Genomic DNA, 24,575 nt, shown 5'->3' with positions numbered 1-24,575 from the left:
TTCTGGACTTCAGTTTAATCATCTATAAAATGGGGAGGTTAGATTAGATGATGTCAAAGATCCCTTCCATATCTAACATACATTATTATTAACAGTTGTTTATCATCATTCTCATCCTCATCATTATCACTTAATGATACTGTAATGAGAACAACATGTAGCACATAAAATGCTAGTGCCAGAAGAGACCTTCAAGGCAATTTTATCAAGTGTCTCCATTTTACAGATGAGGAAACTGAAGCCCAGGAAAGTTAATTTTCCCACACTTCCATCATAATAGCAACGAGACAAGTTAAATTTATAGAATAATATTAGCAACAACGGGGACCATAAGAATGGGAGAGCCAGAGGCAACCTTCAAGATCATCTAATCTGTTTAATAATATGTGTGGGACTTTGGCTGGGGCTTTGACTTAACTCACACTCGTGAAGCTGCTGCCAGAGCAGAGGGAGTAAGATGTCTCACAGGCTGAATGAGTGGGTGGGAAAACAGGAAGATTAGCTCTCCCCTTATGGCTCAGACTTCTTCCAACTCTGTATTTTACAATTACAGTTGATAATTGTAATCAAATTTTTTTAAAAAAGAAATTTTGGAGGAGATCAAGTGACATTAAGCTCCAATCTAAACCAGCAAACATTTATTGAGTGCCTATTATATATGCTGGATAATAAGACTTCAATGACAAAAATGAAATTCAGTCCCTGACCTCAGGTAGATTCTATTTTATGAATAGAATCTTAACTGGGGGTGGGATGGGGGGAGGGCAGGGAGCAGTGAACTTAATTTTTTTGATAACTATATTTCAGTATAATGTTTCATTTGTAATCCTATGCATTTTATTTTATGTATTTATAAGATTTATTCAGAGAAGGGGTCCATAGGCTTCTATAGACTGCCAAATTGATCTATGGCACAAAAAGGTTAAGAACTCCTGACCTACAGGGGCACTACATCCAAATGAAGAAGTGAGTATTATAAGCTTATTTGAGAAGGAAGGGAGCACTAATGACCAAGAGCATCAGGATAGGGTTCCTTTGGGAAATGGCACATGAACCATGGCACATGAGTAGGGATTTTAAGAAGTAAAAGTGAGTAGGAAGAGCATTCTAGACATAGGAGATGGTCAGTATTTGGAAGTGGTAGATGGAGTGATAAGAGGAACCTTGCCCTTTTCAGTATGCTTTTTTGAGCTGTTGTTATAACTGCTCAAATATGTAAAATCACACACACTAGCTACACCCCATTCCTGTATACAGCATGACTAATTCTTGATCTGGGGTTTGGTCTTCCTGTCTTGCCTTGCAAATGTGTCTCTACAAATGTCCTACAATGCCCACCTCCCTATTCCCTCAGTCTTATTTCCTTCATCTTTTCTTCTTTGTTTCATTCCCAATTCTCTTGATTATCATCCTTTTCTTCTTCATTCTCTTGCCTCTGGGGCCCTGTATGGTTAGGACAGGGTGCCTTGTTATAGGGAGATGGGCTGATCATCACAGGAACAGGGGAAGCAGCCAAACCACAGAGTACTTCAACTCCAACCCTAGCTCCTATCTGGGGAATATCCCTTCATTCTCTCCTTCCTTATTTCCTCTGACATAAGATTCATTAGGTTCACCCCCTAGATCTAGATATTCTAACTGTATACTACTCTTATGCAACTTAAAATCTAATTACAAAGTAGATTGAGTCCAGAGAATCTTTCAAAGACTTAATTCATTCAAAGTCATTTTTTTTCTGGTTTTATTTTACTTCTTTTAAAAAAAATTACATCTGATTATGTCTCCTCTCTGTTAAGAGCTGAAAAATAACTCAAAAAATATGTGGTTTGGTGGAGTCTCACGGAGAGAACCAATGGGTCTGTGGAACAGAGGCAGGATATGTGACTTGTTTTATAACAAAGGATACACTTTGTGGTTCCTTATTTGGGACCAAATGCATGCTATTAAAATGATGTCACCATGGGGAGGCTAGGTGGTGCAGTGAGTAGAGCATTAGCCCTGGAGTCAGGAGCATCTGAGTTCAAATCTGATCTCAGACACTAAACACTTACTAGCCATGTGGCCTTGGGCAAGCCACTAAACCCCAATTGCCCTGCCTTCCCCCTCCAAAAAGCAAAAAAAAATGATGTCACCAGTCTATGCCAAGACAAAGACAGGAAGATGCAGATACAATGTATTAGGTGTTTGTGACTGTGATCTGAAACCTTATGTGATAGTTAAGGAAGCTACCTCCAGGATCTTTGTCATTAAACCTACTATCTGAAAAATTTTAAATCATCCTTTATAACATTTAGAATTAGAAGAGAGATTAGAAAACATCTAGTCCAACATTCCTTCCCCCATTTTACAGATGGATGTGGAAATTGAATTCCTGAGAGGTAAAATTTCTTGTCTAACATCCCATAAATGGTGAATATTCAATATATTGATGAGAAGATTTCTATTTGAATATATAATTCAGCTTCTTCCTTTGCTTTAGGCAACATTATTTCAGGCTACCTATTCAATAGCTAAAAATACAACTGAAAATAGTTATAAGTAGAATTGCTTCAAATGAGGAAGAATAGATAAATAAGGTAAATTTTCATAGATGTTATTTACTTGTGCTGTACATTTGATTGCAAAGCTTTATCACTGCCTGAGAATAAAGGTCTTGTATCTCTTTGGTATGTCATCTTATGAATAGGGGTAATTTCTCCAATGGTGCATAACACAATGTATTCATGACTCTCCAGCCTGCATTATGAAGATTATAATATTTTTGTTGTTGTAGGATATAATGTTGTAGGGAAGTAGGCAAAAGTAAGTGGCCCTTTTCAGTCTTTTCATTTTTCCTTAGTGATAGAATGGATAATATCCTGAGAGTGGAAAGAAGTTGAAAGAACTGTTCTTATTTTAAATGAAGTAACAACAGTCTAAATTAAAAGGCTGACTGGAGACTGAATCACAAAAAGAGCCAACATAGCCCCTGAAGCCATAAGCTAAACAATTGAAGCATTCTTTCTGTCCAGGGGAAGAAAACACATCACAACTGAAGACCAGCAGATGATAGCAGAGATCAGATGAAGCTTTGCAAAGATGTCAGATGAAGAATGGTGATGGCAGCAGAGAGTAGCAGCTCAGTAAATATGACAATCAAAGAGCAATTCCCCCAAATCATAGTTAATGAAGCCCTTAGACATTTTGTCTTTTGAACTCCTCTTTTCCTGCTGCCACTGGAACTCTTTTAGTCTAAAGTCTTATTTACCTTAGAGAGCAAAAAAATCTTTCATTTTACTTCCAAGGTACCAGTTACTGGTCATGCAAATCACAGGGGTTAGGTGGAGAATGAAGAAAGGTTTGGTTGGTGACTTATGTTCTACTTTCCTCTAACAACAAAAGTAATGTTCTCCTTACCTACATTTATATTTCTGAAAGTTTTTTTTAAATATATGCTTCAGTTCACCTTATTTGCAGACTCCCCTCACCTCATTTATATATAGTGCTACATTTTCTTTAAAATTATTTAAAATTCAATTGAATATTTTTTTAGTTCCCAAATAATGAACCTCCCTCCTACTCCATTAATTAGACAAGAAAAACAAAATCTGTTACAAATATGCATAGTCAAGCAAAACGAATTCCTGTATTAGGCATGTCCAAAAAAATATGCCTTTCTATCTGGAAATGAAAAACATGTTTCATCAAGAATTGCCGAAATTCTGGTTGGTCACTGTGTTGATCAGAGTTTCTGGGTGTTTCAAAATTGTCTTTATAATATATTTATTATTTGAATTATTCCTCTGGTTTGCTTACTTGGCATCAGCTCATAAAAGTTTTCTCAGGTGTCTCTGAAATCATCTCCTTTATCATTTCTTATTGCACATTATTATTCCAGCACATATACAATAACTTGTTCAGTCATTTCCCAGTGATGGGCACCCCCTTAGTTTCTAATTCCTTGCCACGAGGAAACAAACAAACAAACTACCATAACTATTTTTTGAACACATATGTTCTTTTCCACTTTCATTGACTTCTTTGGGGGATATAGAACTAGTTACTGTATAGCTGGGTCAAAGGGTCTGCAGTTTAATAGAATTTTTGATATAGTTCTAATTTCCCCCCCATAATTGTTAGATCAGTTTACAACTCTGCTAATAGTATATTAATGTTTCTGTTTTCCCACAGTTCCTCTGGAATTTGTCATTTTCTGTTTCTGTTAAGTTTGCCAATCTGATGGGTATAAAGTGGTAGCTGAGTTGTTTTAATTTATATTTGTTCAATTATTAGCAATTTTGAACATTTTTTCCTTATCAATATGACTATTGATAGCTTGCATATCATTTAACCTTTATCAATTAAGGAGTAGCTCTTATTCATATAAACCTGACTCAGTTCCCCATGTATCTTAGAAATGAAGCCTTTATCAGAGCAACTTACTACACAGATTTTTCTCAGTTTGCTGCTTCTCTTTTAATTTAAGCTGCCTTCATTTTGTTTCTACAAAAACTTTTTAATTTTTTGTAATGAAAATTGTCCATTTTGCATCCCATGAACCTCTTTATTTCTTGTTTCATCATGAACTCCTTTAGAACATCCCTAGATGTAACAGTTAATTTCTTCCATGCATCTCTAATTTATGATGTCACTCTTTATGTCTAAATTGTGCACCCATCTGGAACTTGTCTTGGTATGTGGTGTTATATGTTGTACCTACTTTCTGCCAGACTGCTTTCTAGTTTTCCCAACAGTTTTTATTGAATATTATGCCATTGTCCCATAACTGGAGTCTTTGGGTTGATCAAACATGAGGCTACCATTCTTATTTACTTCTATATATTATATACTTAATCTGTTCCACTGGTCAAATTCTCTATTTATTGTCCAGTATCAAATTGTTTTGGTGATTATGGATTTGTAGTATAGTTTGAGATCTGGTCTGGGGAGATCTACTTCATAAGCTATTTTGCTTGTGCATAAAATGTATTTGAAAGAAGCAATCAGGCAGCAGGCATATCAGACAAAATTAAAGTTGATTTTAGAAACTTGGAAGTATTTTTCAATGAAAACATTTTTTCTTTCAATAAGACCTATTTTTCCTAAGAGCTCAAAGCAACCAAAAAAATCTCATTAACCTAATTAATAAATAATTAATGATTAATAAATCTAATTAATGTCCCATGAGAGAATTTAATGTCTGAAAGCCAGACATTATTTTCAGTCTATGTGGGGACCTTGTGGAGTCCATATTCTGGAGAGGGCCATTGTCTTCCTTTTCCCTTCTCTTTTGCCTCTTTAGTTCTCAGTGTAGCTATCAAGGGCCTCAGTTGAAAATGTACCAAGAGCAATATGCTAATTGCCTTACATGTGAATATGAAGAAGGAATATTGTTCAAGTTTTAAAAAGCAATGTAATGTAGTGGGAAGAACATTGGATTTTGAGTCAGAGGACCTGGGTTCAAATTCTGACTCATCTTTGGGCTTGAGTCTCCTTATATGTAAAATGAGGTGGGGTTGGATTATGTGGTCTATCTAGGTCTCTTCAAGCTCTAAATCTATGATCCTCTGAACCTGTCAGTGGGTCCTCTAGTATCTGACCACCTCCACAATTGTCATTACTTCAACCATTATGAAAGCTATGGGGGAGTAGCAATAAAGGCAACTGGCCTGGAACCCCTTCTACAACTCTCAGGCTTGTTGTTGTTCAGTTGTTTTCTGTTGTGTCTGAGTCTTCATAACCCCATGTGAATTTTTTTGTTCTTTTTTTTTTTTTTTTTTGTTTTTTTTGGCAAAGATATTGGAGTGCTTTATCATTTCTTTCTCCAGCTCATTTTGCAGATGTGGAAATTGAGGCAAACAGGGTGACACGATTTGCCCAGGGTCACCCAGCTAGTAAGTGTCTGAGACCAGATTTGAACTTATGAACATGAGTCTACTGTACCATCGAGGTGCCCCAAAGTCTCAGGCCTTTGCATAAAAATGTTCTTCCTTTTTTTAAAGCTCTGCTTGCAGCTCCACCACACCTTTTCTACCAACCAAGACTAATTTGGTTTTGTTAATTCTCTACCTTTTCAGAAAAGACCAAGTTCAGAATCTCAATTAGATTTTGGTCTCCACTGTCTTCCAAGTTGCCTTTTCATTTTTATTTTATGGCTCTAGTTTTATGATCAGTACAAAAGATTAGCTGGAAGGTGATCAAAACAGACAACTGTGGTTGCATTTTGTATAGTCCAATGTCTAGGGGATGCTTTGCGTTCTGTTTAGTTTCAGCTGTTCTCAGTTACTGATCTTTTCCTTTTAATCTATTAATATCATGTTCCTTTGGAGGTTGACCTGTGCTACCCTTTGCTGGGGAGTGGAAATATAAGTTTAATATCTTATAAATGAATTTGTATCATGTTGTCCTGATCCTTTTCTTGATTTTCTTTTTCTGTGTTTATGTGGGGCATGATTGGAATTTTCCAGATAACAGCTGAAGAATTCATTTTCTGATTTGTTTAAAGTAGCTTCTTTAGGAGTACATGGGTGTAGGAGCTAAGATCTTCTCTCTCTTCATATTTTTGTTTGTTTGGTAATTGAACCATTCATCTTAGTCTTAAAGCATTAGTGTTTAACAATTTTATTTTTTAGTTTATTTTTATTTGAGGAAAAAGCCAGCCTTACAATTTTACAACCAAAAGGAGTAATCACATTAATCATGACAGGTGGCATGGTGAAGGGATGCTACATTTAGAGTCAGATGATGGGGTCAAATACTGGTGTATGACCTTGTGTAAACCACATCACTGCTCTGAGACCCAAGTTTTCTCATTTATAAAAAAGAGTAGTTGAACTAGATGGCCTCTAAAATCCTTTTTAGCTCTAAATGCTATGATCCAAGGCCATCTGTAAATTTTCAGTATTTTCAAACAAGTAGGAGTGTGCTAGAGCCAGCTCAAACTGGCTGGTGAGAGTCAATTGTTAAATTTTCATTCCACTTGTAAATACTTCTAAATTTCAGAAGTTTTTCTTAATGTTAAGCTTATATTTGCCTCTTTGAAACTATTTGATGATTTTGTCATCATATAACACATGCTCACAAAAGAATTTCACAATTTGGACACAAATTTTAAATGATATTAACTCAGATTAGGAATATAGGCAGATTGGGATTGCCATATTGTATGAGATCCATAATCCAATCTTGGCTCCCTGATTGGTGCTTATTCCAGTGTAGTGTGGTACCTTTCAAACCAATGACATATACTAATTACATAAGATTCTCTATGTATATTTCTTCATGTTTCTTAGATTTTATCTTGAGAGGTAATATTCTTACTGATAACATTGAGAAGAGAAGGAGTTCACGAGGATCAGGTTCTAGATGATGGAAACTTGTGAAGGATGTATGAATTGAAGACAGAGGTTACTGATTTTAGTATGGAACTAGATAATTGGCTATCTTCCCTCCACAGAGGACATCCTGTGGATTAAAATGGGAACCACAAAAGCAATGATGGTGATTCTAGAACTAATGAATGACCTATGTATCTGATCACATCAAGCTAACTCACAGCTTTTCTACTTAGAACTAGAATATCAGTGGTTATTTGTTTGGTAACCTATAATGTAACCTGCACTTTGTTTTTTCCAAGGTGGTATTTTGCAGCAGTGGTCCATTGCCCTATGATCAATCAATTAATCACCAAGAATTTACTAAGTATTTTCTATGTATCATGCACTGTGTTAAGTGTTGGGGATACAAACAAAGGCAAGACAGTCTCTGGCCTTCCAGAGCTTACATTTTAGTAGGGGAATCAACAAGTAAATATTTAGGTTCATACAAGATGCATAAAGCATAGATGAAAAGTAATTTTATTATTTTTCTTTTAATAGTATTTTTTCCAATTACATGTAAAGATGGTTTTCAACATGCATTAAAAAAAGATTTTCCATTCCAAATTTTTCTCCTCTCCTTCCTTTCCCCCTTCCCCAAGGTGGCAAACAATCTATAGAAGTTATGTATGTGCAGTCATGTTAGATATATTGCAATATTATTCATGTTGTGAAAGAAAAAGTAGAACAAAAAGGAAAACCACAAAAGAAAAAAGCAAAAAAATTGAAAATTGTATACTTTAATCTAAATTCATCCTCCTTCTTTATCTAGATGTGGATAGCATTTTTCATCAAGACTCTTTTGGAATTGTCTTGAATCATTTTATTGCTGAGAAGAGCTAAGTCTATCATAGTTGATCATTGTACAATGGTTCTGTTACCGTGTGTAATAGTCTCCTGGTTCTGCTCACTTCATTCAGCCAGCATCAGTTCATTTAAGTCTTTCCAGGTTTTTCTGAAAGCTGTCTGCTGATCATTTCTTATAGCACAATAGAATTCCATTACATTCATATGCCACAAATTGTTCAGTCATTCCCCAAGTGATGGACATCCTCTCAATTTCCATTTCTTTGCCACCACAAAAATAGATGCTATAAATATTTTTGTACATGTAGGTTCTTTTCCATTTTAAATGATCTCTTTGGGAAACAGACAGTAGTGGTACTGCTGGATCAAAGGGTATGCACAGTTTGATTGCCCTTTGTGCATAGTTCTAAATTGTTCTCCAGAATGGTTGGATCATTTCACAGCTCTATCAACAGTACATTAGTATCCCAATTTCCCCACATCTTCTCTAACATTTATCATTTTCCTTTTCTGTCAAATTAGTCAATCTGATAGGTGTGAGGTGGTACCTCAGAGTTGTTTTAATCTGTATTTCTCTAATCAATAGTGATTTAGAGCACTTTTTCATATGAATATTGATAGCTTTGATTTCTTCATATGAAAACTGCCTGCTCATGTCCATTGATCATTTATCAATTGGGAAATGGTTTGTATTCTTATAAAATTGGCTCAATTCTTTATATATTTGAGAAATGAGGCCTTTATCAGAAATACTTGCTATAAAAATTTTCTCCATCTTTCTGCTTTCCTTATAAACTTGGTTGCATTGGTTTTGTTTGTGCAAATTAAAAAAAAATTAATGTAATCAATATTATCCCTTTTGCATTTCATAATGTTCTTTATCTCTTGTGTGGTCATAAATTCTTTTGTTCTCCATAGATCTCACAGGTAAACTATTACTTGTTCTTCTAGTTTGCTAATGGTATAACCCTTTATGTCTAAACCATGTATCCATTTTGGCCTTATCTTGTACGTGAAAGGTAACTTTAGAAAGGAAGTCTCTCATAGTTGGAGTGGACTGGGAAAGCCCTCCTGTAGATGGTAGCTTTTGAGTCTTGAAGAAAGCCAGGGATTATAAGAGGCAGAAGTGAGGAGACAGGGCATTCAAGGTCCTGTGGATAGCCAAAGTAAAGGCATGGAGATAGATGGGAGATAGTGTGTTGCATGAAAGAAACAAATGAGCTAGTTTGGTTGGATCACAAAGTAGAGGAGAGTAAAGTTAAGAAGATTGGAAAGGAAGGGGTTAGGCTGTGAAGAACTTCAAATGCCGAACAATGCATTCATTCTTTGAGATAATGAGGAACAACTGGAGTTTATTGAGCAGGGAAGTGCCTGGTCAAATTTGCAATAAAAAAAAATCATTTTGATAGTTAAGTTGGGGATGGATGAAGTGGGGAGAGGCTTGAGGCAGGGATACTAAATCATATAGTTCTTTTTTTATTGCTTTTTTTGGGGGGGCAGTTTGGGTTAAGTGACTTGCCCAAGGTCACGTGGCTAGTTTTTGTTTTGAGTGTCTGAGGTCAGATTTGAACTCAGGTCCGCCTGACTCCAGGGCCGATGCTCCATTCACTGCACCACCCATCTGCCCCTGAATCATATAATGATGAGTCTGCAAAACTCCCAAGTCAGAAATGGGATTTGTGGTTTTTTCCACTTATAATATTGGCCTGATTATACATAATCAAATCTAGCATCTGTCCAGAAATGTTACTAGTGACGCACATAAATATGACATGCTACAGGAAAATTTTAGGATGAATCAGTTACCTTGAGGAATGGGGAAAAATGGTTTAACATCCTTCAATTAGAATCACTCATGTGTTTCCATGTGGCTCATTGTAATTATTTTGCAATTCTTTGGGAAGAGGAACTTCCTGCATGTCGGAGTAAAGAGAAACTATTCCAAACTTCACTTTTCATTTTAATAAGTTTGGTTTCATTCAAGAGGTGCATAAGAATAACATAACCTTATTTCATAACCCATATCATGGAGGTTAGATATGATTTGTGTCTCCCTGAATGAAGTTATGGCTCTCTTATAATAGTGGAGAAGATATAAGCAAAGCAAGCATCTGAAGGCTTTTGTTCCTGCAATTTGTTAATTAGCTCCAAACTGTTAACATAAATCTCCAGTATCCTTAAAGCTATAACCTTAAAATAACATTCCATTGAATTATTTGTGGGCAGTGATGCTACAGCACACTAAGAAAAAACTTTTTTATTTCCCAAACCCTAAAATAAATAATGATAGGCCATAAGATGTAGAAAATAATAATATGAAGAATATCATATCACTTTAATTTTTCTTAAAGGTTTATGGGCTATCATAGGGTCTAGCATCACAAAAAATGATTGCTCTTGTAAGGATTATGATTATGATTTTTAGGGGAGAACATCCTTATAGAACTGCATCATATCACTTCTAGAGGTGATCTTTTGGGTATGCCCAAGTGGCCCAGTAGAGTACTTTTTCATTACTTAATCAGTCATAGTTAATAAAAGCATATGTTTATATGTTACTCTGAATTTTGAAAAAAAAGTTCCCATTAAACATCTATTAAGTGCCTAACATAAGTACAATAATGTGTTAGTCACTCAGGCCTAAGAAAGTAAACAAGACATGAATGAATAAGAACTGGTCCCTAATCTCAATGAGCTAAAGCCAAGTCAACAAACATTTATTAAGCACTTGCTAGATACCAGGCACTAATGTACGTACTGAAAATCCAAATATAAACAGAAAGGAATACATTTCCTCCTCTCAAGGAGGGCATTTTGACTAGAGAAGATAACACCTAAAAAAAGGTAGAAAAGTAGGTTTTAGGGGGTGGGAGGATTGGGAAGAGAGAAAAATAGGAGATGGGATATTACAGAAAAAGTCTAGAGGGACTGGAGTCCAACCTAGAGATGAATGAAGAAGACATGACTGGATTGGGCTTCCTCCTTAAAATGGAGAATATGGTAGGAACCAGTCAAACAGAGGGAGAGGTCCCAGAAGCAGAGAGGAATTCTAATGTGGGAAGTCCAGGGACAGAATGATCTAGCTTCCAGAATGAAAAAACTTTTATGGCATGACAGAGGGACCCCTCCCCCCATACACTTATATGTATATATCTTTTATCATGAAAGTGCATATAATATAATAAATATAATAATATTAATAAAATATAATAAATCCTTTCAAAATCTTTGCTTTATTCAACAGACTTCTTATGGAACTTGATAGGAAGAGAAAAGATAACCTAGTGCTTTAGGCTGGTAGGGTGTGCGAACACTAGGAAGTATACTTACTTATATGAACAAATGCAAAGTGAAGTGAACATAACCAGAATATTGTACACAGTAACAGCAATAGTGTACAATGATCATCTCTGAATAACATAGCTCTTCTCAGCATACGGTGATCCAAGGCAATTCCAGATGCGATATATTATGCCTGTCATGTTACATTTGCATATACTATATTATGAATAGCTATGATGGATGGGTGCAGTAGACAGGTATAAAATCCTTTCAGAGTTCCAAGGAAGGAAAGAACCGATCCAAACCCATATAGCAAGAATTTATGAAGTGCCTACTTGGTGCCAAGTACTAAGCGAGATGTTAGCGATGTAGAGACAGAATGAAAAAGCATCCTTGTCCCAAAGGATGTGTGTAGTCTGTTGATCATTTCTGATTAAATGATGATAAAGATAATTTCTTACTGGGAGTATCAGGGAAAGCTTCATAGGTCACCATCGTGGAGGTGGTTTTTGAGTTGTCTTAAACAATTGGGATGCTTTTTTAACAGGAAGGAGAGGAAAAGCCTAAGAACCACCAATGGTTCTTACACTTTTCCAACACTCATGGAAAGTCACAGGCTCTAATGGTATAGTGAGCAGTCATCTTATTGAGTATAGCATAATGCATATAGGATGCTGTATTTGAAATCATAATATTATAGAACTGGAGCTGATAGGGACCTTAATCCCTAGTTCACCATCTAGTTCAACCTTACAATTTTACAGATGAGAAAACTGAGGTCCAGAGAGTCATAGAACCATAGAATTTGAGAAATGGAAGGGACTTTGGTAGCCAGCCAATTCAATGCATACAATGGAAGAAATCTTTCCTATGACATACTTGACAAGTGGCCCTTAAGCAAACTCCTGAAGATATTCAAGGAGGAGGAACTCGTGATCTCTTCAGGCAGCCTATAGAGCATTTGTGGATCACAACACTAGTGAATCACTCTAATTATTAGAGCTAATATGAGGTCTAAACTGGCCTGTTTACGGGAAGGCTTACATTCAGATCTCTTCTCTGACTCTAACTGTATGACAATGGGAAATCATTTAACTTTTCAAGTTTCAGGCATCTGTTTCCTAAGACTATATATAAGGTACATAGATGGACTTAAGGCTATGGTAGGGATTTAGACATCAGGCCTTCCAGCTCCCATAAAATACTTTCAAAATCTTTGCTTTATTCAACAGACTTCTTATGTAACTTGATAAGAAGGGAAAAGATAACCTAGTGCTTTAGGCTGGTAGGGTATGAGAATGCTAGAAAGTATACTTATGTACTTATATGAACAAATGCAAAGTGAGCATAACCAGAACATTGCACACAGTAACAGCAATCAGCTCTGAATAACATAGTTATTCTTAGTAATACGGTGATCCAAGACAATTCTAGAGGACTTATGATAAAAAATGCTATCCATTTCCAGAGAAAGAACTGATGGTGTCTGAATGCAGATCGAAGTATATTTTTGGAACTTTCTTTTTCTTGTTTTTGATGTGTTCTCTTTTATAGCATGGCTGATAAAGAAATATGTTTTGCATGACTGCACATGTATAATTTATATTAAATTGTTAGACTTATCAAGGAGAAGGAAAGGAAGAGAGGGAAGGAGGGAACTTAGAATTCAAAAATGATAAAAAGGAGCATTAAAATTATTTTTACCTGTAATTGAGAAAAATAAAATAAAAGTATTCTCAAAAAAAGAGAAAGTATACTTATGAACTGAGGCTGGAAGCAGTTAATGGTTTAGCCATCCCTTCAAGGAGCAAACAATGAACTCCCCACTCTTTGGTTGGATCAGATCCATTGTGCCTTTGGTTAAAAACACAGAGGCTTGACGTCCAACAGGAGATATCAAAAGGGACTTTTATGGGGCTTTCTTTTATTAACATTATATGTCTTTTCCCCTTCCCTGTAAAAATTAGTCTCAGCATGAGATGTGACATGTTACCTTTACTTGAGGATCAGTGCTTTCTTAAAAAGGCCTTTTGGAAAGTCCCCTATATACATAGATTTTGGTCTCCTGAGGAAACCCTGACAGGAAGTCTTATGCTTTTTTTCTTGGCACCCTTAGGACTGATGAAAAGTTTTTCAGGGAAATTCATTTCTCCAAATGGACTAAGTTTATAGAATGGACAAATAGTTCCAGGACCACTGAAGTCAGCTCCCATTTAGATCAAATCACCTGTGTTTCACAGGTTTGATAATGTTTCCAAGATTCCAGACCACTGGGCAGAGCTTCCAAGAGGCAGGAATTATGCCGGTCAGGACTTCATGGAGCCTGGTGACATCCCACATAATTTCTCTGAGGGCCCAAGTCAGGGAGTTCTGCAGCCAAACACTACTACTTCCTGTTACTCCTTCCAGAAAAGTATGAACCTAGCTGGAGGCCACCAGGAATGGGCCTAAATGATATTGGAGGGGAAGAGGATGTGGGAAGGCTACCAATGTTTCATATTTGCTGCTTTTGCCCCAGATGCAGGGTTCACAATCTTTCTTTCTTGCCAATGGAAGGAGCAGCTTGAGACAACTACGAAAGACAGCTTTATTTTCTTTTTGCACAAACATTTCCTTGGTGTTATTAGTAAAGCAGTATAACACAGATCAGCATAGCTCTATGGAACAGCAAAAACAAGTGGACAATGGCATCATCTGGAAGTGTCATGGGTGGGAGAGGAAAGTTAAAAACCATTCTTTCTTGTGTGGAGGACAAGCCATCTGTTCTCTCAAAAGAGCTGTATAAACTGCTTAGAATTAAATCAGCCCTAATCTAAAATGTAGTTTAAGGGACTGTCCATCTCCCATCTCTGTTCCTTTGCACTGGCTTGCCGCCATGCACAGGATACATAGGATCTTCACCTCTGACTCTTAGAAGTCATTGTTTCCCTCAAAACTCAGTTTCTGTACTGCCTTCTACACAAAATCTTTCCTGATCATCCCAGCTATTGATTCCGTCCTCCCTATTATCTAATATTTATTTCAAGCATATTTTGCATACATTTGAAAATGCACATGTTTTTTCCACAGATGCACCTTTTGGGAAGAGAGAATTTTTATTTTTGTCTTTGAATCTCCAGCATCTAGCACGGTGTCTGATGCATAATAACTGTGATTGTAGATTTGCTTGTTGTTGAGCCTTGTATCTGACTCTCTGTGACCTCATTTGGGGTTTTCTGGGCAAATATATTAGAGTGGTTTTCCATTTCTTCCTTCAGCTCATTTTACAGAGGAGGAAACTGAGACAAACAGGCTTAAGTGACTTGCCCAGGGTCACGCAGCTAGTAAGTGTCTGAAGCTCGATTTGAATTTAGGAAGAGGAGTCTTTATCTATGGTGCCATCTAGCTGCCCTGGCAGGATCAAATTACTATAAGATCATAAATTTATGGGTAGAATCAGCCTGAGAAGCCACTGAGTTCCACTCCCCTCATTGTATAATCTCTGGATAAGTCAAGTGATTCACCCAGAGACTAGAGCTAGTAAGTGTCTGAAATAGGATTTGAACGTGCATCTTCCTGACTTCAAGTCCAGTGGTCTATGCAGCATTGCCTCTCAATGAATTGTTAATTGACAAGTAGGCACAGAATTTACCCTAACTAATGAAAGAGAAAAAATGTTCATTTCACTGAAGGGAGATTCAAGGAATGAATAGAAGTTTCTGCCTGCCATTAGGTCTAAAATGATACTAAAGATCTTTGTCATGAGTTATTAAGTTAGACCTATAATATCCACAATATTTCAGAAAGTATTCCAGAAAGAACTTATTCATATAGTAGGAAGAACACAGGATTTGGAGACAGACTATCTGGGTTTGCATTCTACCTTCGCCACTCACTTCCTAGCCTTGTGAACTTGGGTAAGTCGCAGGCTCTTTTGCCCTCAGATTCTCAAGAGATGGCCTCAAAGATCCTTTCCAGTTCCTAAATCCTATGTATTTAAATTAAATGTGGATATACATGTCATTGGATTCATGATCTCATAGATTTTATAAACCGCAGACATGGGTATAGAAGACAATGTGTCTGTACCTTCTCATTCAATGTCATTCTTCCCTAGAGTCTTCATAGTAGAATCACCTGTTGTGAACAAGACCTTGGTCTCAGTCTTAAACCTTTGGTAAGTCCCAATGCAGAGCTCCAGCTGTCCATTTACTATTCTCTGCTTTCACGTCATGACCAGGCCTTTTATTCTGATTATTTCCCAGATGACATTTCTTACTCTACCTCATGGGTAACTCATCTCTGGTCACATCCATACACTGTGCATTTTCCATTACTTTTTGCATCATCTGAAATCTTGATTCTTCTGAGCTTGTATTGTTTTGCAATTTTCAGGCATATTCTTTATGGATTAATGCTGCTAAAAAGGATTTTGCATCAGACATCAGCTTGGGACTTGTTGAAAGTACCTGGCAGTTTCTCCAAGGCAATCCAGCCCACTTTCTCCATCCAGTTCAATTCTTGGCCCAGGTTTTTCCCTCTATGTTTAGGTCCTTTTTTGGAGAGGGATGTGAAGTCCATGTGTTTTGAAGGAGGACAAAGTCAAGGTATGGAGCTCACAAGATACTGCTGTGTTTATTCTTTGTTATTTATTAAAAAACCATTTGACTTAATTAGAGCAAAACTTAACCTTAAGGGCTTTCTTTTAACAACGTGTCTCTAATCTATATGCTAAGATCATATATATCTCTGTCAGAGGCAACCCATTGGTGGAATTTACCTTTCACCTGAATCTCTTCTCTCTAGTATTATGTAGTAATTTCTGCATTAGTTTTCCCGCTTCTGGTCTCTCACCTCTTCAATCCATCCTCAATCCAACTGCCAAAATAATCATTAATGTACAGGGGTGAATGAGTCACATCCCTTGTTGAAAAAAAAAGCAACTTCACTCACTTTCTATTACTTCTGAGGTAAAAATCTAATTTCTTCAGTTTGACATTTAAAGCTCTTCACAATTTGTATCCAGACATATTTCATATTATTATCCTTCTAACACTGTGTTCTAACCAAACTGATGTTTTTATTGTTTCCCAAATTTCAGATTGCATGTCGTGCCTTTCTTCCCCATTCTAGGAACACAGTCTGTTCCTTATTCTAAGAATGAGGAACACAGGCTGTTCTCCATTCCTAGGATGCATTTTCTCCTCCCTCCTACCTCTTAGACTCCTTAGCTTCCTTCAAAGTTCAGCTCAGATTATTAAGCCCTTCAGGAAGATTTTCCTGAATATCTTAGTTATTACTGTTTTCTCTCCTTAAATTGTCCCCCCCCACCAACCTGTTTATAAATTGTCTCTATCCTCTAGTAGAAAGTAAACTCTGTGAGGACAAAGTTTGTTTTATGTTCTTGTCTTTGAATCTCTAGGTCCTACTCCAGTGACTTGTACATGAAAATGAACTTTAAAATGTTTGTTGATTTGAATTACAAGACTTTCTAATTTTCACTGAATAGGAAATTGCAAAACTAATATTGTTTTTCATCATCATGGAGGATGTCCTACCCAGAATCCAAATGAGAGGGATTTCTTAGAGACTAGGAGAGTCTCCTCTTGTTCCTGTTTGTAGACCACATTTTACTGATTTATCACACCCCAGAATATTCCAGGAACTCCTCAAAGAGAGCCATGATCAAGGAAAAGAGAACTGGCTTAATTATAACACAGAAAAAATCCAGTGGATGAGGAATGACCATTGTCCTGGATAAATTGTACAAATATAGGGTAAAACCCAGTTTTATCACTTGGATTAGATGAAACTAACAACTAGAAAACTAGAGGGGTCTGGAAAAAACATGTTTCACCAGGGAAAGAAAGACTGTTAGAAGCCAGCAGAGGACCTTGCTCTTCAGTAGGACCCTCTCCCCCCCCCATCTCTGGACTTAGTTAATACCTGTGTGCTCTTGGGAAAGTCATTGAACCATCCTGGTCCTGTTTTCCCATCTTTTAAAATGAGGAGGTTTGGGGTATCTGAGTGGGACAGTTGTCAGAGCATGGGTCGTGGAGTTAGGACTACCTGTGTTCAAATCTGATCTCAGACACTAGCTGTGTAACTCTGGGTCAGTCACTTAACCCCATTGCTTCCACCACCAACAAAAAAAATTAAAATGAGGGGGTTAGACTAGATGGTATATGAGGTCCCTCCCAGCTCTCTATGAATGATCCTCTAATCCTATTTAATTGAATAGTTTTGGCATATTACTTCCCCTTTCTCGACCTCATATGTAAAATAAAGGCATTGGCTAAATGATCTCTAAGGTTCCTTCCAGCTCAAAATCTTCTGATGTTAGTTTTTCTTATTGTTGTTCTGTTGTGTCTGACTCTTTGGAGTTTTCTTGGCAAAGATATTGGACTGATTTTCGACTTCCTTCTTTAGGTCATTTTACAGATTAGGTAACTAATGCATACTGGGTTAATGATTTGCCCAGAGTCATTGAGCTAGTAAGTATTTGAAGTCACATTTGAACTCAGGAAGATGTCTTCTTGACTCCAGGGCTGGTGCTAAATGCACTGTGTCAAGGACAATTGTATTACTAGACGCTGTCGGAATGGAGCTTGCCAGCTTCATTAGCTGTCTTTGAAGTTGCTGTCTTGCTATTATTATGTTATTATTCACTGTTCGCAACTATTGTATAGGTATATAAAAGAACTAATTTTTGTAGTTGAACAAATGTTTTAGGATGTCAGTTTATGTTTTACCCGATCACTGAAAACATCCTTAGTAGAAAACTCCAGTAGCAGACAGTCAAGTTGAGGTAATAGGCACCTCATCCTGTTTCCACATGATTTTAATCTAGCCAGGTATATACACTTTGAGAATCTTTTGTTCCATGTAGTTTGGAAATTATAAATATTTGGAATATAATACATATTCATAAAAACACTGTTTTTAAGAATTGTTAGGCTTGGGCAATTGTGGACAATAGTTTAGTCTGTGATAATCATCTGGTTCCAATAGAGTTTATTGTTTGAACTCTCCTAGAGTATTCTGAGATATTTTTTTGTAGTACGGGAATTTGTGGTCTGTTAGGATGTGAAAGACAGCAAACTTCTGATGTTCCACTCCAGTCATGAGGACATGCCTTAGAGTGTTTGGAAGGTGTTAAATTTTTACAACTTGTTTTGATGTGTGGCTCTTTTCTTCATTGTTTACTTACATTGATCATTAAGTCTAGGCTCCTTAAAGCCTGCCTTCCAAAGTTTGTGGTGACGATGACCTGGTCCTAAATTGCCATCATAAATCCTGTTTCTGTAAACAAACCTTCCTCACATAGTCCTTTGTTTTCGACAACATAATGTCTGCTGAGTTCAAGTTCCTTTTAACTCTAATCATATCTTAACCATCCCATCATCTTCATTTGTAGATTTTGATTACATCTTACAAATCCAATGGTATTTACATGCTATCAGCCTTTATTATTGTGGTATGAAGTGATGTCTGCTTGTTCTAAAGGTATTTTTTGTAGGTTTTTTTATGTGCCATCTTCTCTAATAATGTCATCTTCTTCCTTTGCAATCTGGAGATATTAATATTTGTATAGCTGAGTTAAAGTGATTGGCTCTATATTTTATTAGTATTGTTTAGGCTTTTATTAGGATGCTTTCATTTTATAATTCTGAAGGTGTATACTTAGACTGGTATTCTGGAGGTGTTAATGGTTCTGAATATTTTTCCCGTTCATCTTGGCTTTTAGAACACCAAGAAACCTTTTAGGGTATTTGGCCACGGTTTTCTCCTTGACAGTTGTATGCTCAATGTATCTCACCTGGATAATACCAAGTGTGTGTGTGTGTGTGTGTGGGGGGGGGCTTCATCAATTAGTTTAGCATAACCTCTGGATTCAAGCTTGAAGCTACCAATCTCTATCTTTTCTTGATATAAATTAGGAATTTTATGCTTATTTAAAATCCAAATGACATTTTAATATCACTGGAGGAAAATTCCATAAGATGAAGAAGCTGATTAATTTGTATTTCTGTGCCACGCTATAGTTCGATGCCATTCATATGTATAAAGTGTTTAATAAGATGCTTTGGTTTTATCTCTTTCTTGATTACAAGTCATACATAGTTCTTTTTAGGAGAGATGATAATGGGTTTAAGGGAAGGCAAATCAATAAGGGACTTAATTTATCTTGCTGAAACAATGCCACATTTTAATGTGAATTATTCTCAATATTATTATATTAGAGGCATATTTTAAATAGGAAACCATTTCATATGGACATCAAATATTTAGAATTTTTACCATACATGTTGTTCAGTTGTTTCAGTCATGTCTGACTTTTTATGACCAAAAAAGAGCTGGAGAAGGAATGGCAAAACAGTTGAGGAATGGCAAACCATTTGTTTATCTTTGCAAAGAAAACCCCAAATGTGGTTATGAAAAGTCAGACATGACTGAAAAGACTGAACAACAATAAATTGCTTATTTTGTTCTTTGTGCTACGCTGATTCCTTGCATTGCCAAAATTTTTTCTTTTCTTTTTCGTTTTTTGCTTTCTATTGCTGAATAAGGGAACTTGGAATTTTTAAATATGGTTTTGTCTACTAGATTCCATTTTGCATAATTATTTTTGGTCACCTTAAATTGGGTGATATGACATTCAAGTTTTCTGCTGTGTGTATCAGCTAGATATTGATGTAATCTACCAATACCAAGGTTTTCAGTAGATTTCACAAGTCACTTCGGTTATAGTGGTATTTGACACAGGTCTTTAGGAGTATTTCTTGAAATTTTCCTTTGAAAAGTATTCCTTGAAACTTTTCCTTCTATGGATCTTACCATGGCAATGGATATCACATGTATTTTTATGTTTGGATCCCAAAATCTTCTTATACTTTATGTCAAATGCTCTTGGAGAATGCTTTCATTCTTGGCATCTATAGAAGTTATCAGCCTCATTGGTTTATTTTTTTTTTTGAGGGGGGAAGGCAGGGCAGTTGGTGGTTAAGTGATTTGTTCAAGGTCACACAGGTAGTAAGTATGTCAAGTGTCTGAGGTCATATTTGAATTCAGGTCCTCCTGACTCCAGGGCCAGTGCTCTCTTTACTGCGCCACCTAGCTGTCCCAAACTTCATTGTTGATTTTGTGTTTGGATACTTGGCCTCCTAATAAGATTCATACTCCAAACTCAGAAAGAAATTTTTGCTATTCCAGTCTAAGTATGCCTGTCTCCTTTTCAAGATCATTTGAGACTTCAGTGCTGTTTTTTAAATCTCTTTTATTCATACATTAAATTGTTGGAGTTTTCATTAAGTGAAGATTTTCAATGATTTCAGGGTCTTTCACTCTACTCTTTTCAGACATTAGTAGATTCTCAATTTCATTTTATGTCTATATAATATTATGTCTAATTTGTGCTTAAGGATGAAGTTATTTTGGGGGAATCACTTTGCATTAGTTTGCAATACACTGTTGGAGATTTGAAATTTGGACTACCATTGAAAAATGGGAATATGAAACACTTGTTTATAACTGGTGGTATCTGTTTCTAATTTTATTATGATATAGTATTGGCACACAATGAAAAGATTCCTAGAATCAGGTAGAGTTCAGTCATGCTGTCTGGGACGCTAACCAAATCGATGGGTTCCTGGCAGGATTTCTAAGCTACTTTAGTAATCTTAGAGCACACAAAGTCTGCCTTCTACACCACCCTTGATGGCATTTCCTTGCTTTGCTGTTTTGCTCCCTCCTACCATCTCAAGACATTGATAATTGTAAGAGCATTAATGTGTTGTTGTTATTATTATCATTGTTAAGTTCTTCTGGTTGGTTTTCTTTTAAAAGAGTTTTCAGGTTAGAACATTGGGAGAATTGCTATAGAAATCTGGTTCAGATCCTGGTTGTGACCCTTTCCACTTGTGTGACCTTGGGTATGCCATTTAATTTCTCTGAATTCCAAGTTACATAAAGAGAAAATGACAAAAACAAATATTTTGGGGTTTACAAATAGATTTCCTCATCTGTAAAATGAGGGATTTGGATTGATGATCTCTATGGTATCTTTAAATTCTAAATCTATAATCTTATAACTAACCTCTATTTCCCAAAAGGTTGTCTTTTAAATTACTTCATTTTAGGGATGCAATTGCTTTTGTAACTCTGAATACATGCATGCATAAATACATACAATTTCATCTCCAGATTTGGAGTACTCTGTATCAGGGGTTCTTAATCTGTGTGTGTGTGTGTGTGTGTGTGTGTGTGTGTGTGTGTGTTTTCCCTGGACCTTTTTGGTAACCTAATGAAGCCTATGGTTCCCTTATTAGAAAAATGTTTTAAAATGCATAAAATATTATATATAGGATTACAAATGAAACCAATTATATTGAAATACAGATGTAACTGTCCTCATTCAGTTCATAGACTCCCTGAAATCTATCTGTTGACTCATTATAAGGGAGTCTAGAGTACCAGGTTAAGAATGTCTTCTCTATATGGAAATATATTTCACTGAATTTCAGTAGTGAGTTATACGTACTACATAGAATTCTGAAGGGAGTTGACTATGCTGAATATTTGGGATGATAGAGTGATCTCTCCAAAAGCATCCTGTTCATTTAAATTGCTTCTTCCATGTGTTATGGAGGTGGATGTACACATGTGGTTCATCTTGGAAGAGTCAGCTGGCAACATTTACTTCAGGCCACCTGCTGCTGGAGAGAACATTTCAAGAATTTCATAAATGCAAACAAGTAAATAGTAAGAGATTCTATCTGCTCACTTCTGAAGAAAGAGTTGATTCTCATTTTTACTTACTAAAAATGGGCAAATAGTTGAGTGAATTGTTTTCAAATGATCAAGTAAAACCTAGCTGTGTGAAAATATTTTCATATGAATTTTCATTTATTTAGTAAAATTTCCTGGGGAAAACAGGGGAAGATATAAAAGACCAAAGAAGGTGATATATATATATATATATATATATATATATATTTTTTTTTTTTTTACTTAATACTTTTATTCCATGCATAGAAGCCACTAAGGATCTGGCCTGGGGGCTCATCAGGGCTGCATCACAAGTGTATGGCTTCACACATCAACACCAGGGTTGGGGGTGAGAACAGGTCACTCTATCCCAGTCACAGGATGACAAGGGTCTGCTGAGAGAGAGGAAGTCTCTGGTGTAAGACAGTTCTAACCAAGCAGTAAGAGCATCACAGAAAGGTGGAGGGGAGAGGGAATTTAAGCAGAAGAGGCCCCTGCCCCCAAAACAAAAATGATCTAGTACTGGTGCTGCCCATTCTTAGGACAGGAGCCAACTTCTACAGAGGTGCCTGGTGCCTGCGAGCTCCTAGGCCTCCTGGCCACAGAGCTTACTTGGCCTGAGGGTTTCTGAAGTTCCGTCCAGCATATTTAGCCTTGCTGCCCAGCTCTTCCTCAATTCTGAGAAGCTGGTTATACTTGACCAGACACTCAGATCGGCAGGGGGCACCAGTCTTGATCTGACCACTGCAAAGACCCACCACCAGGTCTGCAATGAAGGTATCTTCAGTCTCCCCAGAACGATCGGAAACCATTACTCCCCACCCGTTGGACTGGGCCAGCTTGCGCGCCTGGAGAGATTCAGTTACAGAGCCAATCTGGTTCACTTTGAGTAGGAGGCAGTTGCAGGCTTTCTCATTCATAGCCTTTTCAATGTGCTTGGGATTGGTCACTGTGAGGTCATCCCCTACCACCTGGATTCCTGCAGTAGCAGTGAAGTTCTTCCAAGCTTCCCAATCATCCTGGTCAAAAGGATCTTCAATAGACACCACTGGATAGTCCTTGATGAAGCTCTTGTAGAGGTCTCCAAGCTCAGAAGGGGTGATGTGTCTGATGGAATCATCAGGAGACTTGAAGTCCAAGTCATATTTCCCAGATCGGAAGAATTCTGAGGCAGCAACATCCAGGCCAATTACGACCTTATCAGTATAGCCAGCCTTACTAATAGCATTCTTTAGCAGGTCCAGAGCTTCTTTATTCTCCAGGATGTTTGGAGGAAAGCCACCCTCATCCCCCACGTTGGTGGCATCCTGTCCATATTTCTGCTTAATCACACTCTTCAGGTTGTGGTAGATCTCAGCTCCAATGCGCATGGCCTCCTTAAAGTTTGTTGCTCCAACAGGGAGGGTCATGAACTCCTTGCATAGCCAGCTTGTTACCAGCATGGGAGCCACCACTGATCATGTTGAAGGCTGGAACTGGCATGATGACTTCATCATTGCCTGCAAGGTCAGCAATGTGGCGGTACAGGGAGGAGACACCTTTCTCAGCAGCTCCGGCCTTACAAACAGCCAGAGACACTCCCAATATGGCATTTGCACCAAATTTAGATTAATTCTCAGTGCCAGCCATCTCTGTCATTAATTTGTCAATCTTCTCCTGCTCCACAACATTCAGTTTCTTGCTAATCAGGGTCGGGGAAATAGTTTTATTGATGTGCTCAACTGCTTTTGAGACACCTTTCCCCATGTAGTGGGCCTTATCATTGTCTCAGATCTCCAAGGCTTTGTGGATACCAGTAGAAGCACTGCTGGGCACAGCAGCTCAGAACTGACCTTTTTTAGTGTAGAGATCAACTTCAACAGTGGGATTTCCATGAGAGTCGAAGATCTCTCTTGCCTGGATCTTGTAAATAGACATGTTGAGTTTCTGGTTGGGGGTTCCTCCACTGGGCTCAGAGAACAGAGAGCAAGGGCTGATATATTTTTTAAAATTAAAAAATTTAAAATTATGGACTTAGCAAACATCAAGGAATATGAATAGTTTAATACACAAAAAACAGAAAAGAGGATTACATTTAAAACTGTGAAATTCTTTTGCTGACTTAAAAATATACATATTATGATTAAAAAAAAGCCTAGACATCATCTTTCAAGAAATTATCAAGGAAAACTGTCATGATATTCTAGAACCAGAGGAGAAAATAGATATTAAGAGAATCTACTGTTCATCTCCTGAAATAGATCTCAAAAGGAAACCTCCTAGGAATATTGTAACCAAATTCCAGACTTCCAAGATCAAAGAGAAAATATTGCAAGCAATCAGAAAGAAACAATTCAAGTACTGTGGAAACACTATCAGGATAGCACAAGATTTAGCAGCATCTAC

The 24,575-nt window shown here is 37.0% G+C and overlaps 1 pseudogene; it reads right to left on the bottom strand.

Moving 5' to 3' along the window:
* Nucleotides 1-22,442: 22,442 nt before the first annotated feature.
* LOC138174827 (alpha-enolase pseudogene) lies at nucleotides 22,443-24,116 on the bottom strand (annotated as a pseudogene).
* Between the last annotated feature and the right edge of the window lie 459 nt (nucleotides 24,117-24,575).

Source organism: Petaurus breviceps, unplaced genomic scaffold (genome assembly GCF_028583685.1).
Source record: "Petaurus breviceps papuanus isolate PSGF00001 unplaced genomic scaffold, PetGlider_PUasm1.0 76, whole genome shotgun sequence".
Classification (NCBI taxonomy): Eukaryota; Metazoa; Chordata; class Mammalia; order Diprotodontia; family Petauridae; genus Petaurus; species Petaurus breviceps.
Note: the sequence above shows the minus strand (reverse complement) of the source record. Positions and strands in the feature narration are given on the sequence as shown.